This window comes from Artemia sp. Qi Xiang Cuo, chromosome 14, assembly GCF_049724085.1.
Source record: "Artemia sp. Qi Xiang Cuo chromosome 14, ASM4972408v1, whole genome shotgun sequence".
Taxonomy (NCBI): Eukaryota; Metazoa; Arthropoda; class Branchiopoda; order Anostraca; family Artemiidae; genus Artemia; species Artemia sp. Qi Xiang Cuo.
This window is the reverse complement of record NC_142807.1, coordinates 58,905,439-58,923,492: the sequence shown is the minus strand read 5'-3', so window position 1 is coordinate 58,923,492 and position 18,054 is coordinate 58,905,439. Positions and strand designations below refer to the sequence as shown.

The window sequence follows — 18,054 nt, the reverse complement described above, 5'->3', positions numbered from 1 at the left end:
TACATTTCAAGGAAAAAAAAAATCTAAAATGAACTTTGAAATATCAAGAGAATGTAATAGTGAGAAGGTAAACCACGACAAAACACTACTGAAATATTCCAACTCTTACACTTCAACGAAAGAAATCCAAAATGAACTTTGAAGCATCAAGAGAATGTAACAGTGACAAGGTAAACCATGACAAAACACTACTGAAATAATCCAACTCTTACACTTCAACGAAAGAAATCCAAAATGAACTTTGAAGCATCAAGAGAATGTAACAGTAACAAGGTAAACCACGACAAAACACTACTGGAATATTCCAACACTTACATTTCAAGGCAAAAAAAATCTAAAATGAACTTTGAAATATCAAGAAAATGTAATAGTGAGAAGGTAAACCACGACAAAACACTACTGAAATATTCCAACTATTACACTTCAACGAAAGAAATCCAAAATGAACTTTGAAGCATAAGGAGAGTGTAACAGTGACAAGAAAACCACGACAAAACACTACTGAAATAATCCAACTCTTACACTTCAACGAAAGAAATCCAAAATGAACTTTGAAGCATCAAGATAATGTAACAGTGACAAGGTAAACCACGACAAAACACTACTGGAATATTCCAAAACTTATATTTCAAGGAAAAAAAAATCTAAAATGAACTTTGAAATATCAAGAGAATGTAATAGTGAGAAGGTAAACCACGACAAAACACTACTGAAATATTCCAACTCTTACATTTCAACGAAAAAAAAAATCCAAAATGAACTTTGAAACATCAAGAGAATGTAACAGTGACAAGGTAAACCACGACAAAACACTACTGAAATATTCCAACTCTTACATTTCAACGAAAGAAATCCAAAATGAACTTTGAAGCATCAAGAGAATGTAACAGTTACAAGGTAAACCACGACAAAACACTACTGAAATATTCCAACACTTACATTTCAAGAAAAAAAAAATCTAAAATGAACTTTGAAATATCAAGAGAATGTAATAGTGAGAAGGTAAACCACGACAAAATACTACTGAAATATTCCAACTCTTACACTTCAACGAAATAAATCCAAAATGAACTTTGAAACATCAAGAGAATGTAACAGTGACAAGGTACACCATGACGAAACACTACTGAAATAATCCAACTCTTACACTTCAACGAAAGAAATCCAAAATGAACTTTGAAGCATCAAGATAATGTAACAGTGACAAGGTAAACCACGACAAAAGACTACTGGAATATTCCAAAACTTACATTTCAAGGAAAAAAAAATATAAAATGAACTTTGAAATATCAAGATAATGTAATAGTGAGAAGGTAAACCACGAAAAAACACTACAGAAATATTCCAACTCTTACACTTCAACGAAAAAAATCCAAAATGAACTTTGAAGCATCAAGAGAATGTAACAGTGACAAGTTAAACCACGACAAAACACTACTGAAATAATCCAACTCTTACATTTCAACGACAAAAATCCAAAATAAACTTTGAAACATCAAGAGAAAGTAATAGTGACAAGGTAAACCACGAGAAAACACTTCTGAAATAATCCAACACTTACATTTCAACGAAAGAAATCCAAAATGAACATTGAAGCATCAAGAGAACGTAACAGTGACAAGGTAAACCACGACAAAACACTACTGAAATAATCCAACTCTTACACTTCAACGAAAGAAATACAAAATGAACTTTGAAGCATCAAGAGAATGTAACAGTGACAAGGTAAACCACGAAAAAACACTACTGAAATATTCCAACACTTACATTTCAAGGGGAAAAAATCTAAAATGAACTTTGAAACATCAAGAGAATGTAATAGTGAGAAAGTAAACCACGACAAAACACTACTGAAATGTTCCAACTCTTACACTTCAACGAAAGAAATCCAAAATGAACTTTGAAGCTCCAAGAGAATGTAACAGTGACAAGGTAATCCACGACAAAACACTACTGAAATAATCCAACTCTTACACTTCAACGAAAGAAATCCAAAATGAACTTTGAAGCATCAAGAGAAAGTAACAGTGACAAGGTAAACCACGACAAAACACTACTGAAATAATCCAACACTTACATTTCAACGAAAGAAATCCAAAATGAACTTAGAAGCATCAAGAGAATGTAACTGTGAGAAGGTAAACCATGACAAAACAGTACTGAAATATGCCTACTCTTGCATATTAACGAAAAAAAAAATCCAAAATGAACTTTGAAGCATCAAGAGAATGTAACAGTGACAAGGTAAACCACGACAAAACACTACTGAAATAATCCAACTCTAAGATTTCAACGAAAGAAATCCAAAATGAACTTTGAAACATCAAGAGAATGTAATAGTGAGAACGTCAACCACGACAAAACACTACTGAAATATTCCAACTCTTACAGTTCAAAGAAAAAAAAAAATCCAAAATGAACTTTGAAATCTTCAGAATGTAACAGTGACAAGGAAAACCATCTGAAACACCAAGAGAATGTAACAGTGACAAGGTAAACCACGACAAAACACTACTGAAATATTCCAACTCTTGCATTTCAACGAAAGAAATCCAAAATGAACTTTGAAGCATCAAGAGAATGTAACAGTGACAAGGTAAACCACGACAAAGCATTACTGAAATATTCCAACTCTTACAATTCAAGGGAAAAAAAAATATAAAATGAACTTTGAAACATCAAGAGAATGTAATAGTGAGAAGGTAAACCACGACAAAACACTACTGAAATAATCCAGCTCTTACATTTCAACGAAAGAAATCCAAAATGAACTTTGAAGCATCAAGAGAATGTAACAGTGACAAGGTAAACCACGACAAAACACTTTGAAACATCAAGAGAACGTAATAGTGAGAAGGTAAACCACGACAAAACACTAATGAAATATTCCAACTCTTACATTTCAACGAAAAAAAAAATCCAAAATGAACTTAGAAACATCTTCAGAATGTAACAGTGACATGGTAAAGCATGACAAAACACTTCTGAAATAAACCAACTCTTTCATTACCACGAATTAAATCTAAAATTAACTTTGAAACATAAAGAGAATGTAACAGTGAGAAGGTAAACCACTAGGAAACACTACTGAAATATTCCAACTCTTACATTTCAACGAAAAAAAAAAAATAAAAAATTAACTTTGAAACATCTTAATAATGTAAAAGTGACAAGGTAAACCATTTGAAAAATCAAGAGAATGTAACAGTGACAAGGTAAACCACGACAAAACACTACTGAAATATTCCAACTCTTGCATTTCAACGAAAGAAATCCAAAATGAACTTTGAAGCATCAAGAGAATGTTATAGTGAGAAGGTAAACCACGACAAAACATTACTGAAATATTCCCACTCTTACAGTTCAACGAAAAAAAAATCAAAAATGAAAATTCAAACATCTTCAGAATGTAACATTGACAAGGTAAACCATTTGAAACATCAAGAGAATGTAACAGTGACAAGGTAAATCTCGACAAGACACAACTGAAATATTCCAACTCTTACATTTCAAAGAAAAAAAAAATCCAAAATGAACTTAGAAACATCAAGAGAATGTAATAGTGACATGGTAAAGCATGACAAAACACTACTGAAATAATCCAACTCTTACATTTCAACGAAAAAAATCCAAAATGAACTTTGAAGCATCAAGAGAATGTAACAGTGACAAGGTAAACCGCGACAAAACACTACTGAAATATTCCATCTCTTACATTTCAATGAAAAAAAAAATCTAAAATGAACTTTGAAACATCAAGAGAAGGTAACAGTGACAAGGTAAACCATGACAAAACACTACTGAAATATTTCAACTCTTACAGTTCAACGAAAAAAAAAAAATCAAAAATGAAGTTTGAAACATTAAGATAATGTAACAGTGACAATGTAAACCTTGATGTTTCTCTTGAAAAATCAAGAGAATGTAACAGTCACAAGGTAAACTACGACAAAATACTACTGAAATATTCTAACTCTTACATTTCAATGAAAAAATCCAAAACGAACTTTGAAACATCAAGAGAATGTATCAGTGACATGGCAAACCAGACAAAACACTACTGAAATATTCCAACTCTTACATTTCAACGAAAAGAATCCAAAATGGACTTTGAAACATCAATAGAATGTAACAGTGACAAGGTAAACCACGACAAGACACTACTGAAATATTCCAACTTTTATATTTCAAGGGAAAAAAAATCTAAAATGAAATTTTAAAAATCAAGATAATTTAATAGTGACAAGGTAAACCACGAGAAAACATTACTGAAATATTCCAACTCTCACAGTTCAACAAAAAAAAAATTAAGAATGAACTTCGAAACATCTTCAGAATGTAACAGTGACAAGGTAAACCATTTGGAACATTAAGAGAATGTAACAGTTATAAGGTAAACCACGACAATACACTACTGAAATAATAAAACTCTTACACTTCAACGAAAGAAATCCAAAATGAACTTTGAAGCATCAAGATAATGTAACAGTGACAAGGTAAACCACGACAAAAGACTACTGGAATATTCCAACACTTACATTTCAAGGAAAAAAAAATCTAAAATGAACTTTGAAATATCAAGATAATGTAATAGTGAGAAGGTAAACCACGAAAAAACACTACAGAAATATTCCAACTCTTACACTTCAACGAAAGAAATCCAAAATGAACTTTGAAGCATCAAGAGAATGTAACAGTGACAAGGTAAACCACGACAAAACACTACTGAAATATTCCAACTCTTACACTTCAACGAAAGAAATCCAAAATGAACTTTGAAACATCAAGAGAATGTAACAGTGACAAGGTAAACCACGACAAAACACTACTGAAATAATCCAACACTTACATTTCAACGAAAGAAATCCAAAATGAACATTGAAGCATCAAGAGAATGTAACAGTGACAAGGTAAACCACGACAAAACACTACTGAAATAATCCAACTCTTACACTTCAACGAAAGAAATACAAAATGAACTTTGAAGCATCAAGAGAATGTAACAGTGACAAGGTAAACCAAGAAATAACACAACTGAAATATTCCAACACTTACATTTCAAGGGGAAAAAATCTAAAATGAACTTTGAAACATCAAGAGAATGTAATAGTGAGAAAGTAAACCACGACAAAACAATACTGAAATGTTCCAACTCTTACACTTCAACGAAAGAAATCCAAAATGAACTTTGAAGCTCCAAGAGAATGTAACAGTGACAAGGTAATCCACGACAAAACACTACTGAAATAATCCAACTCTTACACTTCAACGAAAGAAATCCAAAATGAACTTTGAAGCATCAAGAGAAAGTAACAGTGACAAGGTAAACCACGACAAAACACTACTGAAATAATCCAACACTTACATTTCAACGAAAGAAATCCAAAATGAACTTTGAAGCATCAAGAGAATGTAATAGTGAGAAGGTAAACCACGACAAAACACTACTGAAATATGCCAACTCTTACATTTCAACGAAAAAAAAAATCCAAAATGAACTTTGAAGCATCAAGAGAATGTAACAGTGACAAGGTAAACCACGACAAAACACTACTGAAATAATCCAACTCTAAGATTTCAACGAAAGAAATCCAAAATGAACTTATGTAACAGTGACAAGGTAAACCACGACAAAGCATTACTGAAATATTCCAACTCTTACAATTCAAGGGAAAAAAAAATATAAAATGAACTTTGAAACATCAAGAGAATGTAATAGTGAGAAGGTAAACCACGACAAAACACTACTGAAATAATCCAGCTCTTACATTTCAACGAAAGAAATCCAAAATGAACTTTGAAGCATCAAGAGAATGTAACAGTGACAAGGTAAACCACGACAAAACACTTTGAAACATCAAGAGAACGTAATAGTCAGAAGGTAAACCACGACAAAACACAACTGAAATATTCCAACTCTTACATTTCAACGAAAAAAAATCCAAAATGAACTTTGAAACATCTTCAGAATGTAACAGTGACATGGTAAAGCATGACAAAACACTACTGAAATATTCCAACTCTTACATTACAAAGAATGAAATCCAAAATGAAATTTTAAAAAGCAAGAGAATGTAATAGTGACAATGTATACCATGAGGAAACAATACTTAAATATTCCAACTCTTACATTTCAACAAAAAAAAAAAAAAAAAAGAATTTTTGAACATATTAAGAAAGTAACATTGACATTGTAAACCACTTGAAAAATCAAGATAATGTTACAGTGACAAGGTAAACCATGACAAAACACTACTGAAATATTCCAACTCTTTCATTTCAACGAAAGAAATCCAAAATGAACTTTGAATCATCAAGAGAATGTTATAGTGAGAAGGTAAACCACGACAAAACATTACTGAAATATTCCAACTCTTACAGTTCAACGAAAAAAAAAAATCAAAAATGAAAATTGAAGCATCTTCATAATGTAATAGTGACAAGGTAAACCATTTGAAACATCAAGAGAATGTAACAGTGACAAGGTAAACCACGACAAAACACTACTGAAATATTCCAACTCTTACATTTCAAGAAAAAAAAACCAAAATGAACTTTGAAACATCAAGAGAATGTAGCAGTGACATGGCAAAGCACGACAAAACACTACTGAAATAATCCAACTCTTACATTTCAACGAAAAAAATCCAAAATGAACTTTGAAGCATCAAGTGAATGTAACAGTGACAAGATAAAACGCGAGAAAACATTACTGAAATATTCCAACTCTTACATTTCAAGGAAAAAAAATCTAAAATGAACTTTGAAAAATCAAGAGAATGTAACAGTGACAAGGTAAACCACGACAAAACACAACTGAAATATTCCAACTCTTGCATTTCCACGAAAAAAATCCAAAAAGAACTTTGAAACAGCAAAAAAATGTAACAGTGACATGGCAAACCCGACAAAACGCTACTGAAATATTCCAAGTCTTACTTTTCAACGAATAGAATCCAAAATGAACTTTGAAACATAAAAAGAATGTAACAGTGACAAGGTAAACCACGACAAGACACTACTGAAATATTACAACTCTTACATTTCAAGGGAAAAAAAAATCTAAAATGAACTTTGAAACATAAAGATAATGTAAAAGTGATAAGGTAAACCACGAGAAAACACTACTGAAATATTCCAAATCTTACAGTTCAACAAAAAAAAAATCAAAAATGAACTTTAAAACATCTTCTGAATGTAACAGTGACAAGGTAAACCATTTGAAACATCAAGAGAATGTAACAGTGACAAGGTAAACCACGACAAAACACTACTGAAATATTCGAACTCCTACATTTCACCGAAAAAAATTCAAAATGAGCTTTGAAACATCAAGAAAATGTAACAGTGACATGGTAAACCACGACAAAACACTGCTGAAATATTCCAACTCTTACATTTCAACGAATGAAATCGAAAATGAACTATGAAACATAAAGAGAATGTAACAGTGACAAGGAAAACCACGACAAACACTACTGAAATAATCCAACTCTTACATTTCAACGAAGAAAATCCAAAATGAACTTTGAAACATCAAGAGAATGTAACAGTGACAAGATAAACCATGAGAAAACACTACTGAAATAATCCGACTCTTACATTTCAACGAAAAAAAAATCCAAAATGAACTTTGAAACGTCAAGAGAATGTAACAGTGACAAAGTAAACCATGAGAAAACTGTACTGAAATATACCAACTCTTACATTTCAGCGAATGAAATCCAAAATGAACTATGAAACATAAAGAGAATGTAACAGTGACAAGGTAAACCACGACAAACACTACTGAAATAATCCAACTCTTACATTTCAAAGAAGAAAATCCAAAATGAACTTTGAAGCATCAAGAGAATGTAACAGTGACAAGGTAAACCATGAGAAAACACTACTGAAATAATCAAACTCTTACATTTCAAGGAAAGAAATCCAAAATGAACTTTGAAACATCAAGAGAATGTAACAGTGACATGGTAAACCACGGCAAAAACTACTTAAATAATCCAACTTTTACATTTCAACGAAAAAAAATCCAAAATGAACTTTAAAACATCTTCAGAATGTAACAGTAACAAGGTAAACCACGACAAAACACTACTGAAATATTCCAACTCTTAGCTGAAAGTAGTTGAAAGTCCTGGAAACTCGGTCCTTGACGATCATAACCCCCTCAGAGCCCAATGGGTAAGGGTTATAGGTTGGCATATAAGTTTTTTTTAACGACAAACCACGACAAACACTACTGAAATAATCCAACTCTTACATTTCAACAAAGAAAATCCAAAATGAACTTTGAAGCATCAAGAGAATGTAACAGTGACAAGGTAAACCATGAGAAAACACTACTGAAATAATCCAACTCTTACATTTCAAGGAAAGAAATCCAAAATGAACTTTGAAACATCAAGAGAATGTAACACTGACATGGTAAACCACGAAAAAACACTACTGAAATATTCCAACTCTTACATTTCAACGGAAAAATCCAAATTGAATTTTGAAACATCAGGAGAACGTAACAGTGACAAGGTAAACCACGACAAAACACTACTGAAATATTCCAACTCTTACATTGCAAGGGAAAAAAATTTTAAAATGAACTTGACACATCAAGAGAATGTAACAGTGACAAGTTAAACCACGACAAAACACTACTGAAATATTCCAACTCTTACATTACAACGAAAAAAAAAATCCAAAATGAACTTTGAAACATCTTCAGAATGTAACAGTGACATGGTAAAGCATGACAAAACACTACTGAAATAATCCAACTCTTACATTTCAACGAAAAAAATCCAAAATGAACTTTGAACCATCAAGAGAATGTAACAGTGACAAGGTAAACCATGAGAAAACACTACTGAAATAATCCAACTCTTACATTTCAAGGAAAGAAATCCAAAATGAACTTTGAAACATCAAGAAAATGTAACAGTGACATAGTAAACTACGACAAAACACTATTGAAATATTCCAACTCTTACATTTCAACGAAAAAAATCCAAACTGAACTTTGAAACATCAATAGAATGTAACAGTGACAAGGTAAACCACGAGAAAACACTACTGAAATGTTCCAACTCTTACATTTCAACGAAAAAAAATCAAAAATGAACTTTGAAACATCTTCAGAAAGTAACAGTGACAAGGTAAACCATTTGAAACATCAAGAAAATGTAACAGTGACAAAGTAAACCAAGACAAAACACTACTGAAATATTCCAACTCTTGCATTTCAACGAAAAAAATCCAAAATGAACTTTGAAACATCAAGAAAATGTAACAGTGACATGATAAACCACGAAAAAAAACTACAGAAATATTCCAACTCTTACATTTCAACGAAAAAAATCAAAAATGAATTTTGAAATATCTTCAGAATCTAACAGTGACAAGGTAAACCACGACAAAACACTACTGAAATATTCCAACTCTTGCATTTCAAAGAAAAAGATCTAAAATGAACTTTGAAACATCAAAAAAATGTAACAAAGATAAAATAAACTACGAGAAAACAGTATTGAAATATTCCAACTCTTACATTTCAACGAAAAAAAATCCAAAATGAACTTTGAAACATATTCAGAATGTAACAGTGATATGGTAAACCACGACAAAACACTACTGAAATAATCTAAATCTTACATTTCAACGAAAAAAAAATCCAAAATGAACTTTGAAACATAAAGAGAATGTAACAGTGACAAGGTAAACCATGAGAAAACAATAATGAAATATTCCAACTCTTACAGTTCAACGAAAAAAAAAATCCAAAATGAACTTTGAAACATCTTCAGAATGTAACAGTGACAAGGTAAACCACGACGAAAATTACTGAAATATTCCAATTTACATTTAAACGAAAAAAATCCAAAATGAACTTTGAAACATCAAGAGAATGTAACAGTGACAAGGTAAACCACGATGAAACACTACTGAAATAATCCAACTCTTACATTTCAACGAAACACATCCGAAATGAACTTTGAAACATCTTCAGAATGTAACAGTGACAAGGTAAACCACGACAAAACACTAATGAAATATTCCAACTCTTACATTTCAACGAAACAAATCAAAAATGATGTTTGAAACATCAAAAGAATGTAAGAGTGACAAGGTAAACAACAACAAGACACTACTGAAATATTCCAACTCTCCCATTTCAAGGGAAAAAAAATCCAAAATGAACTTTGAAAAATGAAGAGAATGTAACAGTGAAAAGCTAAAAAACGATATAACATTATTGAAATGTGCAAAATATAGCATTACAACGAATGAAATCCAAAATGAACTTCGAAGCATCAAGAGAATGTAACAATGACAAGGTAAACCACGACAAAACACTACTGAAATATTCCAACTCTTACATTTCAACGAAAAAAAAATCCAAAACGAACTTTGAAACATCTTCAGAATGTGACAGTGACATGCTAAACCACGACAAAACACTACTGAAATAATTCAACTCTTACATTTCAACGAAAAAAATCCAAAATGAACTTTGAAACATCAAGAGAATGTAACAGTGACAAGGTAAACCATGATAAAACACTACTGAAATAATCCAACTCTTACATTTCAACGAATGAAATCCAAAATGAACTTTGAAACATCAAGAGAATGTAACAGTGACAAGGTAAACCACGACAAACACTACTGAAATAATCCAACTCTTACATTTCAACGAAGAAAATCCAAAATGAACTTTGAAACATCAAGAAAATGTAACAGTGACAAGGTAAACCATGAGAAAACACTACTGAAATAATCAAACTCTTACATTTCAAGGAAAGAAATCCAAAATGAACTTTGAAACATCAAGAGAATGTAACAGTGACACGGTAAACCACGGCAAAAACTACTGAAATAATCCAACTTTTACATTTTAACGAAAAAAAATCCAAAATGAACTTTAAAACATCTTCAAAATGTAACAGTGACATGATAAACAACGACAAAACACTACTGAAATATTCCAACTCTTAGTTGAAAGTAGTTGAAAGTTCTGGAAACTCGGTCCTTGACGATCATAACCCCCTCAGAGCCCAATGGGCATGGGTTATAGGTTGGCATATAAGTTTTTTTTTTACGACAGCCCACGACAAACACTACTGAAATATTCCAACTCTTGCATTTCAACGAAGAAGTCCAAAATGAACTTTGAAACATTAAGAGAATGTAACAGTGACAAGGTAAACCACAACAAACATTACTCAAATATTCCAACTCTTACATTTCAACGAAAAAAATCCAAAATGAACTTTGAAACATTAAGAGAATTTAACAGTGACAAGGTAAACCACGACGAAAATTACTGGAATATTCCAATTTACATTTCAACGAAAAAAATCCAAAATGATCTTTGAAACATCAAGAGAATGTAACAGTGACAAGGTAAACCACGACGAACATTACTGAAATATTCCAACTTACATTTCAACGAAAAAAATCCAAAATGAACTATGAAACATCAAGAGAATGTAACAGTGACAAGGTAAACCACGACGAAAATTACTGGAATATTCCAATTTACATTTCAACGAAAAAAATCCAAAATGAACTTTGAAACATCAAGAGAATGTAACAGTGACAAGGTAAACCACGACGAACATTACTGAAATATTCCAACTCTTACATTTCAACGAAAAAATAAAATACAAAATGAACTTTGAAACATTAAGAGAATGTAACAGTGACAAGGTAAACCACGACGAACATTACTGAAATATTCCAAGTCTTACATTTCAACGAAAAAATTCCAAACTGAACTTTGAAACATCAACAGAATGTAACAGTGACAAGGTAAACCACGACGAACATTACAGAAATATTCCAATTTACATTTCAACGAAAAAAAATCAAAAATGAACTTTGAAAGATCAAGAGAATGTAACAGTGACAAGGTAAACCACGACTAACATTACTGAAATATTCCAATTTACATTTCAACGAAAAAAATCCAAAATGAACTTTGAAACATCAAGAGAATGTAACAGTGACAAGGTAAAACCACGACAAAACACTACTGAAATAATCCAACTCTTACATTTCATCGAAACAAATCCAAAATGAGCTTTGAAACATCTTCAGAATGTAACAGTGACAAGGTAAACCACGACAAAACACTACTGAAATAATCCAACTCTTACATTTCATCGAAACAAATCCAAAATGAACTTTGAAACATCTTCAGAATGTAACAGTGACAAGGTAAACCACGACAAAACACTACTGAAATAATCCAACTCTTACATTTCAACGAAAAAAAACCAAAATGAACTTTGAAACATCTTCAGAATGTAACAGTGACATAGTAAACCACGACAAAACACTACTGAAATATTCCAACTCCTACATTTCAAAGAAAATAAAAAATGAACTTTGAAACATAAAGAAAATGTAACAGTGACAACGTGAACTATGACAAAACACTACTGATATATTCCAACTCTTACATTTCAACGTTAAAATTCAAAATGAACTTTAAAACATCTTCAGAATGTAGCAATGACAAGGTAAACCACGACAAAACACTGCTGAAATATTCCAACTCTTACATTTCAACGTAAAAAATCCAAAAAGAACTTTAAAACATTTTCAGAATGTAGCAGTGACAAGGTAAACCATGACAAAATACTACTGAAATATTCCAACTCTTACATTTAATCGAAACAAATCCAAAATGAACTTTGAAACATCTTCAGAATGTAACAGTGACAAGGTAAACCACGACGAAACACTACTGAAATAATCCAACTCTTACATTTCAACGGAACAAATCCAAAATGAATTTTGAAACATCTTCATAATGTAACAGTGACATGTTAAAACACGACAAAACACTACTGAAATATTCCGACTCTTACAGTTAAACTAAAAAAAAAATAAAAAATGAAAATTGAAACATCAAGAGAATGTAACAGTGACAAGGTAAACCACGACAAAACACTGCTGAGATATTCCAACTCTTACATTTCAATGTTAAAATCCAAAATGAACTTTAAAACATCTTCAGAATGTAGCAATGACAAGGTAAACCACGACAAAACACTGCTGAAATATTCCAACTCTTACATTTCAACGTAAAAAATCCAAAAAGAACTTTAAAACATTTTCAGAATGTAGCAGTGACAAGGTAAACCATGACAAAATACTACTGAAATATTCCAACTCTTACATTTCATCGAAACAAATCCAAAATGAACTTTGAAACATCTTCAGAATGTAACAGTGACAATGTAAACCACGACAAAACACTACTGAAATATTCTAACTCTTACATTTTAATGAAATAAATTTAAACTTATATTCTACATATCTACATAATGTAAAATTGACATGGTAAACCATGAGAACGAAATACTTAAATAATCCGCTTATTGCATTAAAACGAAAAAAAAATCCACAATGAAAATTTAAAAATCTAAAGAATTTAACAACGACATTGTAAACCATATTAAAAAACTACTGAAATATTCCAACTCTTACATTTCAAGGATAAAATCCAAAATGAACTTTAAAACATATTCAGAATGTATCAATGACAAGGTAAACCACGACAAAACACTGCTGAAATATTCCAACTCTTACATTTCAACGTAAAAAATCCAAAAAGAACTTTAAAACATTTTCAGAATGTAGCAGTGACAAGGTAAACCATGACAAAATACTACTGAAATATTCCAACTCTTACATTTCAATGAAAAATCCAAAATGAACTTTGAAACATCAAGAGAATGTAACAGTGACATGGTAAACCACGACGAAACACTAATGGGGGGGGGGACCCAAAAAGTTGGGGGAGGGGGGTCCTTCTGTGTCTCAAGCGCGAAAAAAAGTGTAAAAAAATTGGGGGGGGGGGGCAAAAAAACTTGGGGGGGGTCCTTGGGGGGCCTTCTGTGTCTCAAGCGCGCAAGTGTTAAAAAATGGGGGGGTCCTTGGGGTATGGGTAGGGGACCTTACAACACTGTTCAAATTGGAAGTTATGTATTATAACGACCACAAAGTTTCACCCCAAATCATCCTCTAAAATGTCTCAAACTGTTTCACCCAAAAAAATCCATAAAATGTTGATTAACTTGTTTTCGCCCAAAATATTCCCTAAAAGTAATTTCAGAATGTTCTCTTTGTTTTGGCATCCTTTTGCGATGTTAAATTTTAAATTCCCAGGAAAGTATTTCCTAAGTAAAATAGATTAAATCTGTCTTGACCTTATTTGGAATTGTGAAAATATATCCACGGTGGTTCTAGTTGTACTAGTAAGGTTCGGAAATAATATTAATATTTATCTCTCAGACCTAAAGACCAGAGAAGCCATATTGTTTCTTAATTCTCCTCATGATACATTAGAATTCCCCTTCGACTACGCAAATCAATTTCCCAGAAATCTAGTCTGATCTTCTTCCCTTCGTAGATCAATAGCATTGTCTCGTTAGCATTCATTGCGCAAGTGCATTTTCCCAGCAGTATTTCCAAGTTCCCTTATTGACCTTGAAAGAGGTACTTTTAAAGTACTAAATAGTACCTTTCTTATCTGGCAATGATGTCTACTTCGTTCCGCGTCAATTGGGTCCCTCCTACTAGCGTTTTCGTAGAGACTTCAAAAAGGACTCAGTTGATTGGAAATTGAAAGGGCTAGTGCCCATTTTAATAGTCAAAAGTGATTGGAGGGCAACTAGCCCCCCTCTCAAACTCACCATTTCCCCAAACATATCCAATCAAAATTTTGAGATAGCCATTTTGTTCAACGTAGATGAAAGTTCTGGAAATGAGGTCTTTGAAGATGACACTCCCCCAGAGCCCTCAGGGATAAGGTTTTAAGTTATGTCCTGGGGGCATATAAGGTTTTTATATAAAATTTTGTTGTAGAAACTTCAAAGGCTCATTCAATTGGAAATTGAAAGGGCAAGTGCCCTTTTTAATAGGCTAGTCGAAAGTGATTGGAGGGCAACTAAAATCCCTCTCACGCCTACCATTTCCCCAAACACATCCAATTAAAAGTTTTCCATTTTTGCCATTAAAAGAATAGCCATTTTTTTCAACGTAGTTGAAAGTTCTGGATATCATGTCTTATAGGATGATCAACACCCCCCCCCCACACACACACACATCAGGACAAAGGTTGTAAGTTATGCCCTGGGGGCATATAAGGTTTTTTATAGACCATTGTAATAGAATCTTCGAAAACTTCAAAGGGTTAGGGCCCTTTTTAATAGCCAAAAGTGATTGCAGGAAACACCCTTCCCAAGCCCACCATTTCCCAAGAAACATCCAATAAAAATTTTTAGATAGCCATTTTGTTCAACGTAATTGAAAAGTCCGGAAATTATGTCTGTGGATGACGCTCCCCCCCCCCCCCACAGCCCTCAGCGCAAGGGCTGTACGTTATGCCCTGCGGGCATATAAGGTTATACAGAAAGAATTGTCGTAGAAACTACAAAAAGGGCTCATTCGATTGGAAATTGAAAGCGCTAGTTCACTAATTAATAGTCGAAAGTGATAGGAGGGCAACTAACACCCCTCTCAAGCCTACCATTTCCCCAAACACATCCAATCAAAATTTCGAGATATACGTTTTGTTCAACGTAGTTCAAAGTTCTGGAAATTAGGTCTTTGCCAGCGTTGTCGCAGAAACTTCAAAAAGGACTCATTCAATTGGGAATTGAGAGGGCTAATGCTCTTATTAGTAGTCAAATGCAATCGGAGGGTGAATCCCCATACCCATCATTTCTCCAAACACTTCCGATCAACATTTTGATATAGCAATTTTGTTAAACGTAGTTAAAGGGTCCGAAAATTATGTGTTTGAATATGACAACACCCCAGAGACATCAGAGCTAAGGCTGTGAGTTATGCCCTGGGGGCATATAATGTCATATAGAAAGTGTTGTCGTAAAAACTCAAAAAAGCGCTCTTTTGATTGGAAATTGAAAGGGCTATTTCCCTTTTTGATATTCAAAAGTAATCAGAGGGAGATTAATCCCCCCACCCCCCAACGCCCATCATTTCCCCAAACATTTCCGATCAACATTTTGATATAGCTATTTTTTTCAACGTAGTTGAAAAGTCCGGAAATTATGTCTTTAAGGATGACAACACTTCCCCCATAGCCCTCATGACAAGGATCGTAAGTTATGCTCTTGGGGCATATAACGATTTTATAGGGAGTTTTGTCGTAGAAACTTCAAAAAGGGCTCATTCAATTGGAAATTGAGAGGACTGCCTTTTTTATTAGTCGAAAGTGATCAGAGGACAAATTTCTCCCTCGACGCCTATCATTTCCCAAAACACTTCCAATCAAAATTTTGATATAGCCATTTTGTTAAGCCTATTAGAAAGGTCTGGAAATTATGTCTTTGAGGATAACAAATCCCCCAGCCCTTGGGGCAAGGGTTGTAGGTTGTTCCCTGGGAACATATAGGGTTTTTATAGAAAGTATGGTCATAAAAACTTCAAAGGGGGCTCATTGGATTGGTAATCAGACGCTCTAGTGCTCATTTTAAGAGTCAAAGTGATCAGAGGGCAGCTACCCTTTCATCCCTACACACACGTCATATTGTCCGGAAATGCGTCTAATAGAAATTTTGAGATAGCCATTCTATTCAAAATAGTCTAAATATCATATAACAAGGCTTTTGGGGTTGATACAAACCCCAGAGATTAGGGTCAAGGGATGTAAGTTGTTCCCAGGGGGTATTAAAAGTTTTTATGGGAGGGATGGCTGTTTAACTTCAGAAGAGGCTCAGTGTTTCTCCCTGAAAAAGACTATGTCAATATAAAACGAACATAAATTAGTCAAAAAAAATTTTTGCACAAAAAAAGTTTTTCAAAAAAAAGTACAGAACTCCATTAAACCAAAAATGAACAATAATAGAGTCAAATAATCTACCAAGCATACAACTACCACATATCAGTAGCAATGAATAAATGAAACCCAAAACAAACAGAAATTAAAATAGGTCAAATTCAAAACGAACAGAAATTAATCTGAATAGGGTTCTAAACCCTATGCTTTCTAAAATCCAGAATATAATTTGTACTTTACTGAAAAAAATTCTTTTAAATTTTTTCACTTATGACTTTAAGAAAACAAAAATTAATTAAGATTTTAAGGAATAAATATCAACATATGTATATTAAACTGACAATACACATTTTTTTCAGTAAATTCATTTGAATTTCTTCCAGTAAAGTACAAATTACATTCTGAATTTTAGAAAGCATTGGGTTTTGAACCCTACTCAGATTAATTTCTGCTCGTTATGAGTTTGACTTATTTTAATTTCTGCTTGTTTTGGGTTTCATTTATTTATTGATACTGATTTATGGTCTGTATGCTTGGTAGATTATTTGATTCTATTTTTGTTTATTTTTGGTTTAATGGAGTTGTTTACTTTTTTTGAAAAACGTATTATGTGCAGTTTTTTTGATTAATCAAACAAAAAGAACAAAAATTTTGAACCACACAAATTTTATAAGTGAACTATCTATTTGTCGGTGCTTTAATGTAAAAATATTAACTAAATTTATTTTTAAAAATAAAAGACAAGCAAGAAGGCACTGAATCATTATAAAATTAATTATCTAGTTTCGTGGTCTTCAGCCTTATCTAAAAGACTTCAAAATGCCTTGGTGATGAAATGATTGGCAATCATTGGTTTCTTCTTTTCTCTATCCAAGAAAATACACTTTTTAAATATCTCGTTTAGATAATTTTTACAAGAAAATTTTGACTAGGTACTACGATTCCCTCTATAAAAGGCAAATTAAGGAAAAAAAATTATCCACGTTTACTTACTCGACAGGAACAAATTTATCACTTCTCCAAATTTGACAGCCAAGAAAAAAAAAACAAAAAAAAAACGAAAAACCAAACGTTATTTACAAATTATACCTTCTCATTTCTTCAAAATGTTAAATTGTAGCATTCTTATTCAATACTAAAACAACAACCAGCTTTTTTGGTCCATTTGACCAGCTTCTTTCATTCTTTTTTTTAATAAAATCTATTTTTAATAATATTTTGATATTTTACTTAAAAAAAAAGAA

General features: G+C 32.3%; 1 protein-coding gene across 2 annotated transcripts in view; it reads right to left on the bottom strand.

Moving 5' to 3' along the window:
- Positions 1–18,054, bottom strand: part of LOC148944700 (phosphoenolpyruvate carboxykinase, cytosolic [GTP]-like) — a 112,706-nt gene that overhangs the window by 68,325 nt on the left and 26,327 nt on the right. The window lies entirely within an intron of this gene.